Source organism: Sus scrofa, chromosome 12 (genome assembly GCF_054392235.1).
Source record: "Sus scrofa isolate SSC_HxYL_T2T_F1_AM1 chromosome 12, Sscrofa_HxYL_maternal_Yorkshire_Landrace_v2.0, whole genome shotgun sequence".
In the NCBI taxonomy this organism is placed as follows: Eukaryota; Metazoa; Chordata; class Mammalia; order Artiodactyla; family Suidae; genus Sus; species Sus scrofa.
This window is the reverse complement of record NC_139394.1, coordinates 2,961,993-2,978,828: the sequence shown is the minus strand read 5'-3', so window position 1 is coordinate 2,978,828 and position 16,836 is coordinate 2,961,993. Positions and strand designations below refer to the sequence as shown.

General features: G+C 47.3%; 1 protein-coding gene across 1 annotated transcript in view; it reads right to left on the bottom strand.

Annotated features, from left to right (window-relative positions):
- RBFOX3 (RNA binding fox-1 homolog 3) overlaps positions 1-16,836 on the bottom strand; it is a 429,284-nt gene that overhangs the window by 208,293 nt on the left and 204,155 nt on the right.

The window sequence follows — 16,836 nt, the reverse complement described above, 5'->3', positions numbered from 1 at the left end:
TACCCATAGCCTGCCTCTGAAAAGCACAGAAACCGGGAAAAGTGTCTGCCTCCTTGCTCCACATTCCCACTCTCTCGGGGGGGTGTTGGCCCGCCCCTCCGGGTGGCCCGAAATGGAGCGGAAGGAAGCGGGTTTCGTCTTGAGCAGCCCAGTCATCCCCCTACAACGACAGGAGCAAGGTCTAGGAAGGTGGTTTTTGTAGCTCTCCTTGGTGCCACCGCAGCAAGCAGAGAATATTTATTAGACAGGGAGAGGACTGTGACACTTCTATTACCGTAGTTTGTGAAATTTCTCTCCTTCTGTGGATTTCCAGGGATTGAGGTGAGATGGAGAAGAGTTCCCACCAACAGCTTTTCCAGCCTTGCATTTGGAGCCATCGTAACTCAGCCCACTCCAGCCCTACTATATTCCCCTGAGAACTTCACTGATATAAAAGGTGCTCCATCTGCATCCGTCGTCAGCAGACTATACTCACGAGAGGCGGAAATACGCCATCTCAGAGCCGAATTCATAAGTATAGACTTCACCGTCCTTTTGGGGAATTACAATTGCTACACGGACCCCCAAGCGTTTCAATACCCCAGAGAGAAAAGGAGAACGAGGTGCGTTTAACTGGCTGTGTGACTGCTGCTTCCCTGAGAGTCCTGGATACCACCAAGGAGCTAGCCAGGACTGACTTGGCTCCTCCTCTCCCTTACCTACGGGCTATCATAAGTTTTTGGCTTCAGGAACACTTAGAAAACCACTGGTCTAGGGCAGTGGTTCTTAAAGTGAGTTCTCTGGACCAGCAGCAGCAGCATCACTGGGGAACCTGTGGGAGATGCATGCTTGCATCCTGCTGTTCAGACTCGAGCTGCATCAGCATCACCCAGAAGGAAGTGCAAATGGCAGACGCTGGGCCACTCCCGGATTTCTGATTCAAAGGTCTGGGGTGGGGTCGACAATGTGCATTTTTAACAAGTTTCCAGGTGGTTCTAATGCTGCTGGTCTGGGCAGCAGAGGAGAAGAAGCACTGATGCAGGGGTCATATAGAGCCTATGACAGCAGAGTACATGTTAGCCTGAAAGTTGGGGTCTTGGTCCCAGTTTGACCCTAATACCTGTGTGACCTCAGACCAGTCACTCAAATGTCTTTCCCTCTTGAGTCACAATTTTTCATGTGTGAAATGAGCGGATTGGGTTGGATGAGTGGAGTGTCCTTTCGGCCCCCACATTCCACAGCTCTAGGCGCTGCTGAAATGCAGCAAGGACCCGGGACAGATCCTGTGGGGGGAGTGGAGGCTGCTTTACGTCCCTCACCTTCCCCCGCTGATGCGAAGCCTGAACACAGCAGAATGTGCATCGGGACCCAGGAAGCCAGCAGCTGCCCTCCACAAGCCCAGCCTCCCAGAAATTAAATCTCCCGCGGGTTTCTTTCCGCATGGGGTGGGCCTCAGCAGCCCGGGTCTGGAGCTGCCCTTGACACCCTGATTTTTAGAGTCAGTGTGAAGATGGCATGTGTCTCCCTTCACCTCTCCCTAGCCTCATAGGGCTGGGCGAGGTCACAGCCCAACCCAGCACCTCTGAAACGTGATGCGATCTGGGCGAGCAGAGGGAATGCACATGTTTGAGGAGGCTGTAAATTACTGGTGCTTCCTGACACAGGCCTGCACTCAGAAACCAGGACACGGAAAAGCCTGCAGTTTCCCAGAACGGCTTGAATTTATGAGGTGAATGAAAAAAATAAGGAAAAGAAAAAGATGCAAACATCTGTAAACAAACATCTGGATTCCACTGCTAACCATGAAAGCAAATTCCTCAGAGTCAGCATGCGGAAGAGAGGGCCTGGAAAGGGTGTATTTATAACCAACAACAACATTTAAGTGGAAAAAACTGCCCCAACGCCACAGCTTCCTGTTTTAAACTCTTCCAAGATGACCAGGCACTGAGTTCAGTTCTAGGTCGGAGCCACAGGGTTAAACCTGTGAGTCAAGCTCAGGACTCACACTGGCACAATTACAGCCTCTGGGTTTTGGCAGCTGGTTCCTCAAAAATGTCATCTGAAGAAAGGGTTAAATGCACCTCATGTTTGGGGGTTTGCATTCACGCATATGGAAAGGCAAGTGTGCACACGTGTGGCTGGATATGCACAGCCATTTACACAAGCCTGTGTGTCTGTGTGTGTGTGTAGACTCAAGCTCACAGGCACGTGTACATGTGCATCTGTGGGCATGTACACAATTCCACACACAGGGATTCAAGTCTGTGGGTGTGTGTGAGTGTGTATGTACACGCACAGAAATGTCCGAATAAAATCGTTCACCTATTGGCAGCCAACTTTCCGGGGCAGCTTTCTTTTTTCCAACCTCCTATGTTTTTCAGCATCAACACCCCCTCCATGCCTTCGCTGTCTCCCAGTTCTGCCCTCCTTGGTGTGACTAATGTGACTTAGGGGGGATGGTCCCTGGGCATCCGGCGACTGGGGCAAAGAGTCAGGCAAAGGAGCTGGGAGTTGGGTGTGGACAGTCACCTCTGCCCCGGCCCTTGCCTGCCCGCCTGCCACACCCCACCCCCGCCGCCGTGCACACAGAGCATCAGGGATCCATCTCTCCACCCGAGAAGCAGCTCCGGCCCCTCAGCGCCTGAGGACAGAGCCCAGGATGCAGCCTCCTCCTTGATCCCTCTCCCGGTTCCAGGCTCTGCACATAACAGCCTTAATAAGAGAGGAGTGGAGGGCCTGTCTGCTCTTGCGAACATCCCTAGCCAGGGCTGTGGGAAAAACGATTTGCAGCTGGTGGCTCCTAATGTATGGAAATATCTCTATCAGTGGGTCCAGGTGACATCCTAAAACGAAAAGAGATGAAAGAAATGGAATCCATTTGGAAAATTTCGCCTTTGGCCCCAGGAGCTGGGGCGAGAGGGAGTCCTGGGTGGCGGCGCCCCCCACCCCGGGTCCCAGTGAGCAGGGGCTTTGCCAAACCTGTCAACCGGCATTAGAGGCGGTGAGAACCACACACTTCTAACCCATTCGTGCGGCTCGTGTTTAGGGCTCTTGCTTTATCAGTTTTTATTTCGTGTAATATTCATCACACTGGCTTATTTATGGGGCCCTCGTTGGGAAGTTATTTTTCAGGCCTGGTGAATAAAACATTAGCCTTTGCGGCTTGTCAGGGTGACTGCAGCTCCTCTGATGTCAAGCTGACGAACTGCCTTTTCTTTTTCCCAACGACTGCACTTTTAGAGAAATTTATTTGTATTTTGTTGGGCGTTTGTTGTTCTTTTCTCCTTTTGGCTGGTGGATGTTGGTCAGAGTCGGGTTCTTTTTTCTTCTGATGAAATGCTGGAACCTTCACTTGCTGAGAAAGGCAATAGGCTGAGTGGGGCCGGGGGAGGGGGGGGCTGAAGCCTCGGGCTGGAGGAGAATCCCCCTGAGAAATGCGCCTCCTCAGCAGGCTGACGCTCCCCTGAAGCACATGCTGGTCGATGAGTGAGGGACCTGAGTGGTGTGGATAAAAGGCCTGAACCCGACCCGGAGGAACCACAGGGGCTGTTGACCCAGCTTCATGTGGAAGGCACTGGGGGCAGGGGTGTGGACTCCAAAGTCCCAATGAGAGTCACAAAGAAAACAGAAAAAAGGAAGCTGGCATTAAGCAAACTCCCCATAAGAAAATCCACATGTACAATTAAGTCAACGAAGGTGAAAAGATTCACCTTACAACAAGACTGATGACAATCTATGAAGTATTTCGAGAAGACCGTCATAGTAGTTGTCCAGCAATTCTTCTAAGTGCATTTAGGGTGTGAATTACTTCACATGACCTTTTAAGTTTCCTTAAGAGAAAAGAAGGGAGGCAGGAAGGGGGAGGAGAGAGAGAGAGGGAGGAAGGAAAGCGGGAGGGAGGGAGGAAGAAAGGAAGGGAAGAGAACGGGGTCGGGGGGAAGAAGGCAGGAAGGAAGAAGCTGGCAAGGCAGTGCAGAGGGCCAAGTTTCCCTTCTCTTTCTTTCCAGAAATAAAGAAAGGGGCTTAGAAGGCCTCGATCAATAAAACCCAGCCAGATGCTGGTGATTCCCTATGGCTTGTCTTTTGGCAGAGGCCTGGCCCGACCATCCATCCCTTAATTAAGTGAGACCAGACTCTGGGCATCGTCACCAACAGCACGCAAGCTCAGTGGCTCTTCAAAGTGAGAGGAAGAAACCATGCCTTAGCTTCTTGGGCAGGGTCACCATTAGACCCAGGAAACCTGCTTCCCTCCTTGGTTCCTCTGCCGGGTTCAGGGTCACCCAGATGGGTGCACAGGATAATAAAGGCTGCCATGTGTGGGGTGTATACCACCCACTGGGTAGTAACCATCCCCACGACCCCACGAGATAGGCACTATCGAGTCTGGGTAAGTGAAAAGCTTCCCAAGTGCCAGCGGGTACATCCTTAGAAGGACTCACCACTCCCAGCAACTTTCAAACAAACTCCAGTGACTCTTGTTTCAAGGCCTCAGTAAAACAAGGACAACCAAGAGTCTGTCAACTCCATTCATCTGCCAGAGTGGCTGCCCTCTCTCTGTACTCCTTCCTAACCCAGTGTCTTGGGAGCTTGTCTACACAGCATTTATCCACTTTGTCACCTTCTATTCAACTCTTCCACGCATTCCAATCTGGCTTCTGTTCTCACCACTCACTCCATCAAAACACTCTTGTCAAAGCCACCTTGACGTCCTGATGGTGAAATATCATGGTCACACGCCCGTCCTCAGACCCGATTTGACCGCTCCACTCTCTTTCTGGGAAAGATTTCTTTTTTGGGGTTTTGCGACATGATATTGATTGTACTTTGCTTCTAGGGCCGATCCTTCTTTCCTTTTTCTGCCTAATTCTAAATGCTAAAGTCCATCAGGGCTCCACTCTGCCTTCCCTTCTTTAACCACACTGTTTCTCTGGGACCTCATCCTGTCCACCTTGCGTTTTCTGAGAAGTCAGTCTATTCCATCTAAGCTGTGAGATTTACATGCGTAGAGTTGTTTGCAGTATTCCCAGATTATCCTTTTAATGGCTGCAGGGTCTGTAGTGATAACTCCTGTTTCAAACCTGATACTACCAATTTGTATCTTTTCTCTTTTAATCTTTGCCAGTCTTGCTAGAGGTTTATCCATTTTATGGCTCTGCTCAAAGAATTATCTTTTTGTTTCATTGATTTTTCTCTATTGCTTTTCTTTTCTAATTTCATCGATTTCTTCTCTTTATTATTTCCTTTCTTCTGCTTGCTTTGGATTTATTTTGCTTTTCTTTTTCTAGTTTCTTGAGGTAGGAGCTCAGATTATTGGTTTGAGACATTTTTTCCTAATAGAAGCACTTGGTGCTATAAATTTCCCTCCCAGCACTACTTTAACTACATTCCGCAAATTTTGATATGCTGTATTTTCATTTTCATTCAATTTTACATATCCTTTAGTTTTCCTTTGGGAATTCTCTTTGGCCCATGAATTTATAAGCGCCTTCAAAAAGTTTCCAAATGTTTGGAGATTTCCCTGTCATCTTTCTGTTATTGATTTCCAGTCGGATTACACTAAACACAGAGAACATATTCTGTGTGATTTCAGTTTTCTTATGTTTGTTGAGGTTTGTTTTCTGACCCAGGATATAGTCTGCTATAGTGAATATTTCCATTTGAAAAGAATTTGTGTTCTACTGTTGTTGGGAATAAGGGTTTTATAAACAACTAATAGATCTGTTGGTTGATGGTACTGGTTTGGTTCCTTTCTATTCTAGCATATTTGCTATCTAATAGTTTGATCAATTGCTAAGAGAGGGGTACTGGAGTTCCCATTATGGCTCAGTGGTAAGGAACCCAACTAGTATCCTTGGGGACGTGGGTTTAATCCCTGGCCCCACTCAGTGGGTTAAGGATCTGGCGTTGCTGTGAGCTGTGGTGAGGTTGCAGACACGGCTCAGATACCGTTGCTGTTGCTGTGACTGTGGTGTAGGCCAGCAGCTTCAGCTCTGATTCAACCTTTAGCCTGGGAACGTCCATATGCCTCAGGTGCAGCCCTTAAAAAAGGGAGGGGGGTATTGAAGTCTTTAACTGTAACTGTAACTCTAAATCTGGCTAGTTCTCCTTACACATTTGTCCTGTTTTGCTTCATGCATTTTGAAGCTCTGTTCCTTAGTGCACATACATTTGGGATTGTCATATCTTCATATTTTCAATGTATTGACCATTTTATTATTGTGCAACATGCAGCGATATGAACGAATCTTAGCTGCATAATGATAAAAACAAAACAATAAGCCCCCAAATAATACTTTGAGCATCATACTACTTTTATAAAATTCAAAATAAGAATTTTTAGAAGACATATTTGAAGAGTGGATTTTTAAAATGGCCCAACTGCACGCAGCTAAAAGAAATGCACTTCAAATATAATAACAGAGGTAGGTTGAAAGTAAACAGATAGGGGAAGATGCAAACACTAATCTTAAAACACAGCAGTGGCAATATTCTCACCACATAAAATGGGCCTCAGAGTAAAGAAAGTTACCAGGGACAAAGAGAAACGCTGCACAATAACAAGACGGTTGTCTTGGCTTCTGCATAGTACTTCACTGAACGAAATGACCACTGCAACCCGTCGCTCTCTAACTGATGGGCATTTTGGTTGTTTCCAGGTTTTGTTATTATGAACAGTAGTTCTATGAACACTCCTACACATGTCTCTTATTGGTAGATACATGCAAACGTTTCTCGTGAGTACAGATGGAAGAGCAGGACTGCCGAGTTGCGGGGATGGGAATGTTCAAGGGAGGAAGATAATGGGCTTCCAAAGGGCTTGAACCAACTCACACTCCCTTGCAATGAATAAAAGCTGTAACCATCCTCATAGTCTTCGACACTTGGATTCGTCAGGCTTTTTAATTTTTGCCAGTCAAATGGGGGTTAAATGCTTCTCATTAAGGTCTTTTTTTTTCTTTTAGGGCCACACCTGCAGTATATGGAGTTCCCTGGCTAGGGGTTGAATTGGAGCTGCAGCTTCCAGTCTACACCATGGCCAGTCACACCAGATCTGAGCCACGACTGCATCTGCGACCTACACCACAGCTCACGGCAACACCGGATCTTTAACCCACTGAGCAGGGCCAGGGGTCAAACCTGTGTCCTCAAGGATGCTAGTTTGTTACTGCTGAGCCGCAAAGGGAACTCCCCTCGCTGAGGTCTTGACTGACATCTCCCAGCTCCTTCATGAGGCTGGACATCTCTTTTTAGGTTTATTGGTCATATCATTCCTTTTGTATAAAAGTCCTGCCTTCTGCCTTTTTCTCTCCTGGGATGTTTTGTACTTTTCTTCTTGATTTATATTGGTTCTTTCAATGTTCTTGCTACTCATCCTTTGTCAGTTGTACAGACTGCTAATATTTCCTTCTAGTTTGTAATTGGTATTTTTTACTTTTAAAAAACAATTCAATACATTGATTTTTTAAAAGCTCTTAATTTTTCCTTATTTTTAACATGCTCAGGTCTGTCAATCTTTTTAAATACTCACTACGTACGTCTTGTTTAAGACCTTTTTCCCTAACCCGAGATCCACCTCTATTTTCCTTTGGGAGATTTTTGACATTTAACTTTGTCATTCACCTGAGTTGATTTTCAAATTATGATGTGAGATAGGGATCCAGCATCATACTTTTATAGCGTAATGACACTATCTTTTCTAACTCATTTTATTAAACAACCTTTCTTTTGTCACTTAATGAATTTTATTACATTTATAGGTGTACAACAATCTTCCCCAATTTTATAGCATTATCATCCCTTTCCTTTTAGTAGTGATTTGAAATGCTACCTCCATCATAGACCAATGTTCTATAAATACATGCATCTGTTTCTGAGATTTTGGAGAACTGGGCAATCTTTGTGACAACACCACATAGTCTTAATTCCTATAACTCTGTGATGAGCCTTGATAGGTGGCAGGAAAAGTACCCGTGCTATGTCCTTCTCTTTAGAAGGGTACTGGCTACTCTTGGTCCCTTCCTTTACTGTATAGTCAACTCGCCAAGTTCCATGAAAAGCTGTGTTTGGATGTTGACCATAACTTCATTGGCTGTAGTTAATATAGATCAATATGGGGAAAATGATATTTTAATATATAAAATCTTCCTTTCCTTTATCAGAACTCCTTTACTTATACTTAATAAAGGTTTATAATTTTGTCTGTATAAGTCTTAAACGTTTATGAATTTCTTCTTTTCTCTTTCTTTGGCCATGCCCACAACATGTGGAAGTTTCCAGGCCAGAGACTGAACCCACGTCACAGCAGTGACAATGCCAGATCCTTAACCCACTGAGCCAACAGGGAATCCCAAGTCTTAAACACTTGCAATTTTATTTTTTGCTGTTCTTTCTGTAGTTGATTTCTAGTCTTATTATGTTGCAGTCAGAAAAGATGTTTGATGTGATTTCAATTTTCTTAAATTTAACAAGGCTTGATTTGTGGCCCAGAATGAGATCCATCCTAGAGAATTTTCCATGGAACATTCTTGAGAAGAATGTATATTCTGCTGCTTTGGAATGGAATATTCTATAAATATCTATTTTTCCCTCATTGAAGGCCTGTGTTTCCTTGTGGACTTTCTGTCTGGATGGTCTGGCCACTGCTCTAAGGGGGGTGTTAAATCCCCCACGGATTATTGCATTATTGTCAATTTCTCTTTTTATGGCTATTAGCAGTTGTCATATATTGAGGTTAAAATTTTATTTTTTAACATAAAATAAATTTATTTTATTTAAAAATGTACTTGACACTGTGATAGTACCATAAATGGTATCTTTTCATTAATTGTGTGTCCTATTTTTTGTTTGTTTGTTTGTTACTCCTGGTATGTACAAAAGAACTGACTTGTACATATTAATCTTGTCTCAGTCAATTTACTAAACTCTCTAGTTTCTAAATGATTTTCTGAGGATTCTTTGGGATTTTCTATGTAAATGACCATATCATCTGAAAATAATTAACAATTTTTCCTTTTTTTTTTTTTTGCTTTTTAGGGCCGCACCTGCAGCATATGGAGGTTCCCAGGCTAGGGGTCAGATCGGAGCTACAGCTGCCAGCCTACACCACAGCCACAGCAACGCCAGATCCGAGCTGTGTCTGCAACCTATACTTCAGCTCACAGCAACGCCGGATCCTTAGCTCACTGAGCAAGGCCAGGGATCGAACCTGAAACCTCATGGTTCCTAGACGGATTTGCTTCTGCTGCGCCACAACAGGAACTCCCTCCTTCTTTTCCAATTATTATATCTCTAGGGTTTCTTTTTTTCCTTTTTTATTGCACTGTCTAGGACAATGCATAATGGGAAATTTTGTTATGACTTCACATTTGAATGACAATTTGGTTGCATATAAAATTCTATGTTCTAAGTTCTTTTTCTTTTGTACTTTGAAAATATCACACAATTGCCTTCCTGCATCTGGCGTCACTGTTGAAAATCCTGAAACCCCTATGATTCTGGTTCTTTGCATGTGATCTTTCCTTCCTCTCGGGAAAGTTTCAGAATTTTATATTTTTTGTTCTTAAATTTCATTTTAGTGTGTAGGTTTGATTCCCTCCCCCACCCCCCCTTATCTTTCCTTTTTGGCAATCTAAGACCTTTTAAATCTGGGACCATTCATCTATTGTTTTTAATCCCAGAGATTTTATCTTCACATTTGCTTCAAATATATCCTCTCATATTTTTCTTTCTTTTTTTTGTGGGATTTTTATTACTCAGAAGTTATTGCTTTAACTTCTTTCTTTCCTGGGTTATAGCTTTAAACATTTTTTTCTTTGTGCTTTTTTTTTTTTTCCCCCCAGGAAGATACATCAAGCTGGTCCTTTAATTCACTAATTCATTCTTCAGCTGTATTTATCCCCTGCATTGCTCTTTATTTTAACTAGCACATTTCAATACTTAACTTTCTGCTTGGTTATTTTGTGTATTTTCTTGTTCTTATTTCACTTTGCTTAGAACCTCCTTTATCTCTTTTGCACGTTTATTAAGCTGATTTTTAAAACTGGTCTCTCTGTTCTAGTATTTCTGCTTCTGATGGAATCGGGAATCATCTATAACACCGTTTGCTGCCCTTTTTTTAAAATGCATATGCTTCTCAAACGTCTTGTCTTTTTGCCTGTGAGCTCATCTCCCTCCTGTGGAAATCTGCTACTCTGCCCTTCCGCGCATCTAGAAGAAGGCCAGCCCAGGGAGCCCATGTGACCTCAGAGGTGGAGGGTGAATGCACCATCACTGGAGAGGCTTCAGAAGGTCATATCAATCACCCTTCACTCCAGCAGGTCCCTCCTTTGGTCAGAGCTCCACCTTCCCCCTCCAGAGAGAAGCATTCTCAGGAGGAGCTCCTTTCCACCCCTGCTGCCACCTGAACTTGCACTAGCGTGAGCCCCAGGTAGTCTACAGGCAGAATGTGGGAAGTGTCTGCTGAGGCCAGGTGGTCCACACCTGCTTTGCCTGGCTCCCCGTAAGCACACAGCTCTCTGCTGCTCTCACGTCAGACCACATGCACCTGAATTCTTCAGGGCCGCCGGTGTGGGGCAGGCCTTGATTGTCCCAAGGCAATGGTGGCAGGAGCTGGGATGAGCCGGGGCAGATTTGCAAGTCCCCTTCACTCTGCACTCTCCTACGGCGGCGCTCAGCCACCTCCCTCTCCCAGCCCACGCATTTGAAACCCATACAACCTCCATTTCATTGGCTTCCCTCCTATGTTCCCAAGCATGTGATTTAAGCACAAGGAGCCAGTGGTCTTGCTAGTTAAGCATCGGAACCAACCCAAGGCTTCAAGTTTTCTTGTCCAAGGAAGAACCCTTGACCTCCCTGCTATCCAAGAACTTCTGCTCCTCTCTGGTGTCCTCGTGCAGGTCAGCAGCCCCTCCAGGTGTCCGGCTGGTCCGTGGAAATGTCCTACCCTTTCCCTCTTCCCCTGCATCCATTTCGCCAGCAAGTCTGGTAGCTTCCACCTCCAAAATGTCCCACCACATGCTCCATCATCACTCCAGCACCTGCGGCTTGGTCCTTTCCTGCCCTGACCGTTGCATGTTTCCTGACTGCAATCCCAGCTTCCTCCCTTGCCTCTTCCAATGGATGCTCACGAGGTGGCCAGGCTGACCTTTTAAAGCACAGACCCAGCCCTGCCACTCCCTGCTCAGCCCCTGCACAAGCCTTCCATGGCACAGGGGGCTGCAGGGTGAGGCATGGCCCCACCCACATCCCCCGCTGCCTGTCTGGCAACTCCCTCCTCCCTGTCTACCCAGCCACACAGGCCTTTAGTCCCCCTAACTGCTGAGCTCCCTGCCACCCTGGGGCCAGTTTCTACTTCCTCTTCCTGTCCTGTCCCCCACCTCCCCCAACTTCTACCCATCTGTCAGGTCCCTACCGAAACTTCCCTTTCTCAGAAGAGCCACCTCTGACTCCCAAACCGGGTACATCTCCATGACACCCCCGAGTGCCTGTACCCCTCCTCAACCATGTTCACCAGTCTGTGGGGTGTCTATTTATCTGGGTGGCCATTGTGCTGATGTCTGCCCATCCCACCAGACTAGGTGCTGCCTGAAGACAGCTTATTGTTTTTCTCGCTGCTGGGCCGTATTTGGCACAGCGCTGTCCACGTCCGTCTGGGCTGTGCTGTGTGGGGAGGCTGAGACAATCAGGACAGAGTGGCCTTCTGCCCCAGGCCCAGGTGAAGTCACTACCTATCCCCGGGGGACCTGTGTCGGCTCCATCCTCAGTCTAGGGGGAACCACACAAGCTGGGAACTTTGGCCTCTAGCTTCCTGATGGAGGGGCCAGTGGAGGACAGCCTGGGGAGCTGGAGGGAGACAGGGTGTCAGCCTCTTTCGGTGGCACTCCTCTGGCAGCCATGCCCTCCCACCCCAGCTCCACCATGCAACCCCTCCTGCTCGGTACTTCTGAGGAGCTACTGGCTCCAGTGACCCTCTGCCCACTGCCTCTGCAGTCCTGGGGTTTGAGGTGTTCCCTCACTGTGTATGTTCTAGCAGACTTCATTTTTTAGAGCTGTTTTAAGTTCATGACAAACCTGAGCAGAGGGTACAGAGACTTCCCACATAGCTCCTGCCCCTGCCCCATACATGGCCTCTCCCATCCTGAAGGCCCCCCACCAGAACGGGGCATTTGGTACAGTCGACAAACCTATGCTGATGCACAGGCCTCAACCAGAGTCCGCAGTGTATATCAGGGTCACTCCTGGTGTCGTACAGTCTACGGGGCTGACAAGTGTGTCACATCACGTGTCCATCGCCCCAGCACCTACAGAGCAGCCTCACGGCCCTAGAATCCTCTGTGCTCCACGGTCCCTCCCTCCCTCCCTGCCAAGCCCTGGCAAATGCTGATCCTTCGCACTGTCCCCACAGTTTTGCCTTTTCCCTCCTGGTGTTTTGAAAGTTCTCCTTCGAGGGAGCCTTATTTATGACTTCTTGGCAGACGCACAGGACGGGGATGGAGGAAACAGACCGGTGTGCAGAGCTGACAGACATAAAGGCAGCAGAGTGGACAGCGAATTCCCAGCAAGGGACATTCTGTCACCTCCGCTTTGGGCCTGTGGCCAGAGGACTCCTCCAGGACGCATCCTCCCAGGTGCGTAAGGCACTTAGGAGCCTCCCGCCCCTGCCCCCCACCCCCGCCCCGCACGGAGGGAACTTCCGCACCGCATTGCTAATCGTTAGTGTAATTATTTCAGTTCCATGGCACAGAAAGTAGCTTGACATGCACTGCATTTTTGCAAGGTATCCGTGATCCTTCGAAAGTAAAATGAAAGGACATAATTAGCTCGTTTAATAGAGATTTGCACCAGGCTCGCGGTCCCGCACAGCCTGCTCCCCTCCCCTGCTGCGCAGTTATTAATGGGTGTTACTGCTAACAGCCCTCCCCTTTGATGAGGGCTCTTCCCGCCAGCCTTGCCTCTTTGTGTCCCCAAATGAGGTCACTTGGCTTCAAGGATTCCTCCTCCTCACACACTTTCACACGGTTTAGAACAGGAGCCCCTAAGAGACGTGACGTATTTTTCAGATGGAAACATACAGACTCAGGAAACACAGGGCGGGGCCGGGAAGGGCCCCTGGTTTGGAGGCAACGCTTGCCAGTAATGAGGAGGCCCCTCGAGGGAAGATGTGAGGAGCTGGACGCTGAGCGATGGGTGCAATTCTTCAGATGCATCGAGCCCTTCCAAGAGATCTGCCAGGTGGGCTGAGTTCAGCTTGCAGGGCCCCAGGCAGGCTCCCATTGACTTCACCCGGCAAGCATTTCCTCTCTGCTTGGGGTGCCTATCCCCTTGTTCTGTGCTCTGATAGAAACCCAGGGACCCCGGTGACTGCAGAGGAGGTCAGTGGCCCCTGGACCACTGATTTCAATGCATGATGGAAACTAAAAAGCTGAATATGCTCCAAGTTCGTGGATGGATTTTTAAAATTAAATTAATTAATTAAATTTCTTGTAAGTGCATGAAAAATTCCATCCCTGCTAAGTCTCTGACAGGAGTCAGAAGAAAATTGTGTAATATGTAATCTAGGTGATTTCCTATAGTGTGACATCCTGGCTTGCTCCCAACTCCAAATATTACTGGGTCTTTATAAACTCCTCCCTCCCTCCTTGAACTTGAGTGTGAACTGGGGGATACAGCTTTGGGACATTTCACCTAAACTGAAGTCTAGACTCATTCCTGCCGAATAGCACAGGGAAGTAGATCTAGTCACTTGCGATGGAAATGATGGAGGAGAATGTGAGAAAAAGAACATATATAGGTATGACTGGGTCGCTTTGCTGTACAGTAGAAATCGACAACACTGTAAATCAACTATAATGGAAAAAACAAAAATCATAAAAAATTATATGAATAAACACAAGCATGCTCAGTCCTTGACTTTCTGCAAGAAACTTGAACAAGAGACCTGTCCTATCTGTGGTCCAAGTGCTTCTTTCTGTGAAACTAAGAGATCTGTGCTCTTCCAGGAAGAGCAAACACTAGCAGACCCACAGACTGAGGGGGAAAGAGACAAGTGCCATGGGGGCCCCACCTGGACACTGCTGGTCCACTTTGAAACGAGAAACTTTGGGTTATTTTTATGCCACCATGTAGAGACAGGATACAGTGGCAGGTTTGAACAACTATTCAAAAATAAATAAATAAATAAATGTATATTCCCTGCAATGTGATCGGAGATGAAGATGAGAAAAAAGATCAAAAGTAAGACTCGGTTGGGGAATTCCTGTCATGGCTCCACGGTAATCAACCTGACTAGTATCCATGAGGATGCAGGTTTGATCCCTGACCTTGCTCAGTGGGTTAAGGATCCAGCATGGCCATGAGCTGTGGTGTAGGTCACAGATGAGGCTCAGATCCTGCGTTGCCGTAGCTTGGGGTAGGCTGGCAGCTGCAGCTGCAGTTTGATCCCTAGCCTGGGAACTTCCATGTAACTTTGGGTGTGGCCCTAAAAAGACAAAGGAAAAAAAAAGGCTTGGTTGGGAACCACAGTGAAAAGTCAGTCCTCATTTCCCAGTTACAAAGCGTTACAAGGGCAGCCCCGCGTCCATTTCCGCCTGCCCCGCTACCCCCAGCTATCTCCTGTCTGGCTAGGGGGCTCCCAGCTGTTCAGAGAGGTGACCCCTCAGCTACTTGCCTCTTGCTGAAGAAGCGATTTTCTACAGTGTTTGCCTGAGCGCTCAGAGCAGAGCCTTGGCCATTCCATCTCGGGAGCAGGTGCTCCCCCAAATCACATTGCTGCTCCGGACCAGTGCCAGCTCAGCCCCGGCCCCAGCCACTTCCACACCCGCTGGTCACAAACCACCCTCCCAGGCGCTGTAGCTGCTGCCCTGGAAACATGCGTGCACATTTCCTAAAACACAAACGCAAGCAGGCCATAAACACCTGAAACAGTTTGGCTTTGTCGGGGGCGGGGGCCAGGATGGGCGCATCCATTTACACATCATCGAATCCCCTCATCAACTTTACTATACGAGAGAGGAAGTCAGGATTCCAATGGCTTAGGTGGACTTACATTTACCCTAACTTGGCCTCTTAAAGGATCCCACAAGGCTCAGGGCAGAGGGGAGGGGTGACTTGGCTGGCTGACTGTCGCCCTGCGAGGGCTGAAAGGCCAGCAAACAGAGGTGCAGGAGGTCTAATTATGTTTCCATTTCAAATGAACAGCAAGTAATTATTTTAGCATAAGTATATCCCAGGTAGTACATGACACTAAAAATTATTTGTTTTTTATCTGAAATTCAAACTCAACTAGGTGTCCTGCATTTTCTCTAGGACCTACTTTTCCCATCCCCCTCCTTAACTGCAAAGAGCATATTTTTGTTGAAGATGAGGCGTTAACCCTCATAGGATGAAGTGGATCTCATTGCTGGCTCCTGAACTCTATACAGTCAAGGCAGTTATATTTGAACAGACTGACCAACACTTTCTGACACAAAGAAAAAAAAAAACCACCTCTCTATCCAGACGAGGGAGGCACAACAAGATTGGGGTGAGGCAGGGCTGCCTCTGCCAGGTCTGACCATTTACTGCATCTGGTTCTTTGGGTCGTTTTTATTCCTTTGTTTTCTTCTCACAGTGGCAGCCCGTGTCTAGGCAACTTGGCTTTCTGATCTTAACACACCTTAACTTAGTAAACCATTTTAAGCACACGGAGCTAAAGAAGCAAAATATATCTGGATATTGAGAGTTTCAAAGGGGCATGTAGACACACTTTCAAAAGCCCAAAGAACTTTGTAGATATTAAAACAACCCAACAAAAGCAAAACAAGGATATCAGCAGTTTGCTTGGAAGCTAAGAGAACGGCTAGTCAGCCTCTACCCATGGGGAGCCCTGAACTCTGCTGGGAGCATGGGTCAGACAGACACTCAAAGCTCCCCAGCCCAGTCCAGTGCCAGGCCCTGGGGATCCCCCCTCAGCCAGGTTCTGCAAGGTGTCCACGCCAAATCAGGATGCAAATGGTTCTCTTGATCCTGTAACCACACTGAACAAAAATCCAGGCAACCAGCTTCAGAGATGATGAAATGGGAAAAGCTTTCACCGCTGCCAGAGGAGGGGTTCCTGGCCTGGACTCAAAATCCCTATTACAAAATCAAACCATTACCAAATCAAAAGGAAGAGGCCAGGAGATTTCCTTCCACCATCTGTTAATTTACAGGGTTATTGGTATCAGTGATTTAGGAGAAGTTAAGTTCTACCACAGCCCCACTCAGAACTCTGCTATAGAAACTCAGAAATGTAATCGCAAATTTTAATTGAGAAAAACGGCTCTGGATCAAATTCCGTGTGTGTGTGGTTTTTCTTTTAAGAAATAAAGTGCATTATGTGTGTGGGGGGGAGTGGCAACATGAGTTTTAAATCAGTTGTGATCGAATCGAGGTACGACTGTAAACTGACGTGTGTGTTGGGAGCAGCTATTGGGAGCAGGAGGCTTGTCTGGGTTATTCCCGTTGAACATGGGGAAGCGTCAGCTTGTGGCAACAGAGGCTCATTTCTCAGGGAAGGAAAGGCAACGGGTAAAGCGACGAATCCTAAGACCCACATCTGGCCCCGAAGTTTTGGAAGAGAGTGACTGACAGCCACTGCCCAACCTCCCATGCAGCCCCACCCCCATGGACAGCAATCTTGCCCACACAGTTTGTCATCCCCTTCCTGTCCCCAGTGACACTTTCTGTTGGTTTCTACGCTGACTCTCCTGCCAACAGGGTGACCCACGACGGTAGCAGGTGGGCTCCATCGGCTCACACAGGCCAACTCCGCTCCCGCCTTCCATGCACAGGAAGTGCCACCTCTTTGCCACGGTAATTAGGAGACTCCCCCTCAGAGCA